Below are 8009 nucleotides of genomic sequence, written 5' to 3'. Positions count from 1 at the left end.
ATCAGCCTTTGACACGGTCTGCCACCGCACCCTATCAGCACGCCTCCATGACGCCGGTATCCAAGAGAAGGCCCTGGCCTGGACCACATCCTTCCTCTCTGGCAGAACCCAGAGCGTCCGCCTCCCACCCTTCCGCTCCAAAACCACTGAGATCATCTGCGGCGTCCCACAGGGATCCTCCCTCAGCCCGACACTGTTCAATATCTACATGGCCCCCCTCGCCCACGTCGCACGACAACACAACCTCAACATCATCTCCTACGCCGACGACACCCAGCTGATCATATCCCTCACCGAAGATCCCGACACCCCCAAAGTTAACCTCCACCGAGGAATGAAGGCCATAGCCGACTGGATGAAGGACAGCAGACTGAAGCTGAACTCAGACAAGACAGAGGTCCTCATTCTCGGACCCACCCCATCAGCCTGGGACGACTCTTGGTGGCCCACGTCACTAGGCACAGCCCCGGAACCCAAGGACCACGCACGAAACCTGGGGGTCATCCTCGACTCCACTCTCTCCATGACCAGGCAAGTCAACGCCGTCTCCGCGTCATGCTTCAACACCCTCCGTATGCTCCGCAGGATCTTCAAATGGATCCCCCTCGACACGAGAAAAACCGTTACCCAGGCCCTCATCACCAACAGACTCGACTACGGGAACGCCCTCTACTCAGGAACTACAAACAAGCTCCTGAGACGACTCCAACGCATCCAGAACGCCTCGGCCCGACTCATCCTCGATGTCCCCCGCCGCAGCCACATCAGACTCCACCTGAGAGGCCTGCACTGGCTCCCCATCAACAAAAGGATCACCTTCAAGCTCCTGATCCACGCACACAAAGCACTGCACAACACCGGACCCACCTACCTCAACAACCTACTCAGCTTCCACACCCCCACCAGAAGCCTCCGCTCAGCCAACCTCGCCCTCGCCACAGTCCCCCACATCCGAAAAACCACCGCCGGCGGCAGATCCTTCTCCTACCTCGCCGCCAAGACCTGGAACACTCTCCCCACCATCCTACGACAGACCCAGGACCTGCTGGCCTTCAGAAGACTCCTCAAGACCTGGCTCTTCGACCAGTAGCACCCCCCCTCCCCAGCGCCTTGAGACCCTTGCGGGTATGTAGCGCGCTTTACAAATGCAGTGATTGATTGATTGATTGATTGAGTTACTTCTCAAGGTGGACATTGGGGTGAGGGTTAGTGCTTCTTATGTAGTTAATGGAGTGGGATGCAACACGATGCATGATTAAAACATAGTACAGTGAAAGAAAGGGCAGTATGTTGTATCCCTATTTTCTTATCACCTGTGCTGAGTTTCTTTACAAGGTCAATTGGTGATCCTAGCCCTAGTCATGTAACATTGAGCATTATAGTTCATCGTTCAGCTCATATATGTGTGTCTGTAAGCGCTAACCCCATCTCTGCTCATATCGCAGGAGCAGTTAGCTTATGTCAACTCTTGTTTGTTTTAATTTGTCGATGACATACCAATCCATGTCATCGGTGGTATGATTGTTCATGATGTATTAGTTGGTTGCATCCTGTTTGCAGCAAATCATGCTCCGATGCTCACAGATGCATGTACTAACCCTTCTAGTTGTCATTTCGATGTATTTTAGTTTGCAAAGGCAGCTAATCATGTAGACAACGTTCTTGCCTATTACAATTGGAAAATGTCTTCAGATCCCAGGGGGATGTAGGCCTAGGTCTAACCTCGTTGTCATTTCTGTGAAGTGGCACATGCTACATTTTCCACATGGGTGGTGGCCTAATGGTGGTGGTAAGTGCCATAGTGTGGATAGTGTGACCGTAGGTATTTTGTCCTGAGGTTGTGTGTAGACTATCATGTTACGGATACATTTTGTTTCTTTAAAAGCATGTAGTGGTTGGTGAAAAGGAAGGCCCCCTGATGTTAGTATTTTCCAATCTTTCCTAATTATCTTTTGTACTTTGTTGGACAAGGGGTTAAAAGTTGTGACACAAATTAATCTTTCTTCCTTAGATTTACTTCAAGACCTTCTTAAACATTTTCAGTATGTGGAAGCAGAAGGCAGAGACTGTATTCACTTGGCTTGTCATGGAGAGCTAATAACCAATTACTATTCCGCTGTACTTCGCATAGCTGTTAGGGTTGCGAGTGGGCCCGAGATTGGTAGGTTATCAAGTAGAGTTCCATATTGAGGTGTCTTTGTCGAAGATGACTACTTCTGTCTTTGCTGGGTCAAGTCTGAAGCAGTTGCTCTTATCTATCTCGGGGCTTCCAACATGCATGGAGAGAAGTTAGTCCAAGTGTTTGAAATTTTGTCGGAGAGTATGAGTTGCATGTCGTCTGCATATAAAATAACATTGATTCAGTGGGTTCAAATGATGCTGGTGAATGGGGTCAAGTAGGCGTTGAACAGCGTGGGATTCAGCAAGGATCCTTGTGGCACTCTGCAGATGAGGTTGGCAGTGGATGAGGTGAAACGTGTCAAGGTGACTGACTGAGTGTTGCCTGTCAGGAAGGAGCAGATCCATCATAATGCAGGTCCGTGGATGCTGTTGCTTTGTAGGCACTGAATGGCAATAGAGTGGCACACTGTATCAAATGCAGATCCAGAAAGATGAGGGTCATGGTGTCGCCTCTGTCCATGATCAGTCGGATGTCAGAAGTGTCAGATATGAGGGCATTCACAGTGCTGTGGTTGAGTTTGAAACTGTGATGTGTGAGGAGCTGGTTGTTGCTTAGGTGGGCTGCTAGTCATTTGCCCATGATCTTCTCTAAGACTTTCCCTGTGAAAGGTAACAAGGAGATGGGCTGGTAGTTGGATAGCATGGTAGGCTTTGCTGAGGGCATCTTAGAGAGGGGGTACTATGGCATGTTAACAGGTGTCTGGAAAGGTGGCTGTGTTGATTAGGCCTTTTAGGATGGGTTTGAAGGCTGTGCTGATGGGACCCACTGCCCTGGTGTAGACTTGATGGGGCCATGGCTCAGCTGGTGCTCCAGAGTGTATAGATCGCATGATAGCTATGGTTTCTTGGATGGTGATGAAGGGCCAGGTGGTGAGGGTGGTTTTCGTGTTGTCCGGGATGACAGGTAGGAGGGCAGTATGGGCTGATGGGTTCTGTTGGGGCTAGAAGTTGTTTTAGATGCTGATGATCTTGTTGCTAAAGTAGTGAGACAGCTAGTTGCAGATGTTCTGTGAAGCAGTGATGCTGGTGGAGCTTGTTTTCTAGAGAAGTGAAAACTTTCAAGATTGCACAGATTTCCTCAGCTGGTATGGTTCTCGATGCATTCGGTGAGAACAGGGCATTTGGTGGCTCTGATATGTCAGTGGGTTTGTCTGAGGGCTCACCTGAAGATACTCTTGTCTGTGTCATTTTTGCTCAGTCTCCATCTGTGCTCCAGCTACTTGCAAAAGTGTTTGGTGAGTTGGAGCGTTTTCCATGTACCAGCTTGACTGAGGTTGTCTTGTTGTGGCCTTGGTGAGGCCAAAGTGTCTGCACTGGAGGTAATCCAGGTGTTATAGTTAGAGATGGATTTTCTGAGGTTAGTGGTCTAAGGATTCTGAGGTCCAGGATTCTTTGGAGGCCTTGTTCCAGTTGCAACAAGTGGATTTGTTGGTGAGAGATGGGTATATAGAATTGAGCAGAGTTGTGGTACGACCAGGTGATTGGTGTAGGCATGTCCACCATGAGGTTGTTGAAGGTGAAGATGGGATCCAGAAGGTGTCTGGAAGTATGGATGGGGCATTCCACTCCCTGGGAGACAAGTATTAGAGGTGCAACTATATCTGTATCAATACAAGTTGCAGGCCCAACCCACTCCTCAACCAACCTGGTATGCCTAGTTTATTTGCTTTTATTATCAGTTTCGTGTGGAAGAGACTTCATGGGGTTGTACCAACTCTACCTCATAGGTACAAATTGTTGCCGTTATTCTTTTCAAGACAGTCATTGTCATAATTCTAATTCCTTTTTTATGGCATCAAGTTTCTTGGTATAAGAAGATTATTGACAGTTTTGTTATTTATTCAGAAGCTTTGGATTGCTTTTTACTTTATAGCCAACACGATTCACACCATTCATTGCCTGCAAAGCAGGGTCTTTTTCAATGCTAAAAATCAACATATACTTTATTAAGTTGTACTTTCTGCACAATATTTTAACACTTCTTTTGAAACATAATGCCTTTGCACCAACATTGTGCTCACTGACTTACGTCCTTATTGCCCTGCTCATGCTCTAAAAAACCTTAAGTGTTGAGGTGCCCTTCATATCATTTAACAGAAACGTTATTATTCTTTAGGTGTGTTTGAAAATAGAAAAGTAAAATTTACAAATGAGGACGATAGTATTAACTATTGATATGTGTCTTTTGACACATTGTAAATAGCAAATGGGTTAGGGAACACAATTTAAGAATAAAATGAGAATTACAGTGGATTACAGCCTCTGGCACACTAATATTAAATATTAATTGTATTTTGCAAGTTTGCGCTCTATTTGCGTCAAAAAATGATGCAAATGCGGCGCTAAAAAAGTATAAATATGGGCCTAAATGTTGACCTTATTACCTTGTTCAAAGTAAAGATGCAAATACCTGATACTCTGTTGTGTTTTTACTTTTGAAATCTTTGGGGAAAGTGAGTAATGTAGATATGAGACTGCATATGAGGGAAGGCTTATGGTTAGCCTACTATGAGCACCAAATCCCATGATCATTGTGGTTTATTTACATACTTAGTATACTATGCAAGGAACCAAAACTCATTTATTGTCAGTAAGTATGGTGAAAGATACACCTATTTTGAAGCTACCATTAATTGGATGCAAAGAAAAGAACAGCAGCAGGTTTAGACAAGAACAGTAGAAGTTTATTAGAACAGTATGTATACATTTGTCAGTTTTAGAAGGGCAAAGAGTAAGTGCAAGGCAGCATTGATAGTGGATGTTAAAGAAAACATTGCCACATAACTCTATTCATTGGCAAAAACAAACATATCAACTAGGAGGCCTCATGGTTTTGATAGTTCATTTTTGGAAAGGGCTGCTGGCACCTGAAAGAAAGAAAACGGGATGGTGCGGTAGCATGCGCGTGTTTTGCCGCATAACTCTGCTTGTTTGTAAGATCAAATGTATCAGCTGTGAGGCTTCACGATTTGGATATTAAATATTTGGCCACCGCTGACAGCAGCCGAAAGAAAATGGGATGATATGGTATCATGAACATGTGCTGCCAGTAACAGCAAATTGAAGCAGCATGTTATAGTAACAATTATATATTATGGGAAGCCCTGCCAAGCGTCACTCATCGGGGTTAGACTATCGTAAATTTAGGAATTTTCCCTCATCCCACGCATATTAAAGTCTTTCTTAAGAGGACCGGCTGATTGATCAAGACACTTAAGAATGGATGCAGGCCGGTGCCGGCTCCTCAAGGGTTAACTTCATCTTCTGCTGAACTTGACTAGCATTTAGCTGCTGCCTTGAAGGTACAGAGAGGTGGTTTCCATAGTTACAAACCAGGGCTGTGACTTGGGCTTGGAGAGCTCTCGAAAGTGGAAGCAAGACGAAAGCGGAGAACCTGGCTGGCTAGGAAATGCATGTGGGAAATAACCTTTAAATTATGTGGTGTTTGTGCCATGGAGGTTTGGAGACAGTGAATGGATTAGGTCCTTGCTGCCAGGTATGTCTGTGCAACTTCTGAGTCCAACCTCTCACCCAAATAATCACTGTCAGTTCTGCTCAATGCTATATAACACTGAAACATTCTAAAGCTCTGTTGACAAAGAGGCAGCCTATCTATTTGTAGTTTTGTTCCTTTTTATTTAATCACTTTAACTGTTCCCAACACTCATGCAAACACATGGTTACTGTGAATGCTGAATATATTACTAATGATTTTCATGTATTTTCGGTAAAAATTTGCATAGAATTTGACTAATGTAAAAAATAATGTGCGACTTAGAAAATGTACCCACTTGAGTGGCCACCGTTAATACGTAATGCTTTTATTAAATATTTTTGTTAATTGAAGTACATGTATCACAAAATTTGTAGTGGTAGGTTATACTAATGATTTCATGCTATGTATTAGCTTATTAATTAGAGGCCTTAAGTTAGCGAGATTTGGGCCTTGTTTGCACAGCCTCATACTAAGCTGCATTGTTTCATAAAATCATGGGAATGGTTGTCCAGAGAAATCAATTAATTTAAAGTTCTCACTGTGTTGACCAAACCTTAGCAGAAGTCTTTAACTATCTCATGAGAACTGCTTGGTAGAATGTCTTGTAGCAGAAATCGTTATTTGTATAGTTTGATGTGTGAGACAGCGATGTGCCCAGGAACTAACAATGGATGCACTGCCTGGAGCACAGATCACTACAAAAAGGTTACCTGATGAGTCTGATGATGGGAACAGGTAAAGAGGAGTCAATCATTGATGTGTGAAAGACAGTTTAGTTATATCTTAGATTTGGGTTTTTGTTTCTATTGGACTAATTGTAAACATACGATTTTCTGACTAATAGCAATGTGGGAAGTTCTTCAGGAAATTCTAACTTAGCCTAACTGCACACAGGAAGGAGAGGCTTATTGTATTCTCTTTGAAGAGCTGAACAGTTCCAGAAGACGTTGGCCCTCATTACAACCCTGGCGGTCGGTGATAAAGCGACGGTAATACCTCCAACAAGCCGGCTGTAAAAAAAATGGAATTATGACTACGGCGGAAACCGCCAACACAGACAGCGGCTTCAACACACCGACCACCATGGCGGTAGCAACAAGCACCACAGCGGTAACCTCCAACAGCCAGGCGGAAGACAAGGTTCCGCCCACTGTATTACAAGAGGCCTATCTGCCACATTTTCCGGGGCGGTACCAATGACAACAAAAGCATGGCGGAAACAGAACACAGAAGTCAAAGGACTCACCTCTGGAGGCTCAGGAAACAGCCACGATGCCATGGAGCCCAAACTGCAGATCTTCCCCATGCTGGTCTACCTCCTCCTACATCAGGAATACCAACGCCAGGGACGACGACCACGGTGAGTACTGCCGCCTAGCACACAGGGGTGGGGGGAGGAAAAAGAGAGTGACACACACATGCAACAGGTAACAATCCCACCCCCACCCCCTCCCCTAACACCATACAAACAAACAGATGCAGTAATATTACAAATTCACCCCGTACCCCTCAGGTATAATGCAAAGAACAGTATTTACAGATATTCAAAGGGGGGGACACTGCCAGTCCATAATCTCCGTGGGCTACAGGACCACATCACATAGGCCAAGGCCCCATCTTACTCCTGCATCAACACGGAGAGAACACTGCTGGGGCATCAGGTCGAAAATACACAGGTACCTCAGGGGGACTGGGAATGTAGGGCACTTCAGCCAGAAGATGGAACAACGCCACTTGTCCTGGAGGGGGCAACATGCCGACTGCTTGGTCCTGGGGAGTGCAAGGCCACAGTCTCTCAAGTGGGTGGTATGCCCACTGCTTGGTCCTGGGGAGTGCAAGGCCACAGTCTCTCAAGTGGGTGGTTTTCCCACCCCACTTGAGAGACTGTGGCCTTGCACTCCCCAGGACCAAGCATGTCTCTCAAGTGGGTGGTTTGGCCACTGCTTGGTCCTGGGGAGTGCAAAGCCACAGTCTCTCTAGTGGGTGGGTTGCCCACTGGTTCTGGAGGGGGCCTTGTGCCGAGTGTGCTTCATCCTGGCAAGGAGGGGGTGAGTGGATGGCTTCTTCCACTGGTTCTGAAGGGGGCCTTGTGCCCAGTGTGCTCCATCCTGGCAAGGAGGGGGTGAGTGGATGGCTTCTTCCACTGGTTCTGGAGTTGGCCTTGTGCCCAGTGTGCTTCATCTTGGCAAGGAAGGGGGGTGACTGGATGCCTTCTTCCACTGGTTCTGGAGGGGCCTTGCGCTCTGTGATGCAGATCTTTGGGAGTGCCAGGTCACAGTCTCTCACCTGGGTGTCATACGCACAAGATTTGTAGTGGGCAGGATGCATTACA

The sequence above is a fragment of the Pleurodeles waltl genome, chromosome 10 (assembly GCF_031143425.1).
Source record: "Pleurodeles waltl isolate 20211129_DDA chromosome 10, aPleWal1.hap1.20221129, whole genome shotgun sequence".
In the NCBI taxonomy this organism is placed as follows: domain Eukaryota; kingdom Metazoa; phylum Chordata; class Amphibia; order Caudata; family Salamandridae; genus Pleurodeles; species Pleurodeles waltl.
Note: the sequence above shows the minus strand (reverse complement) of the source record.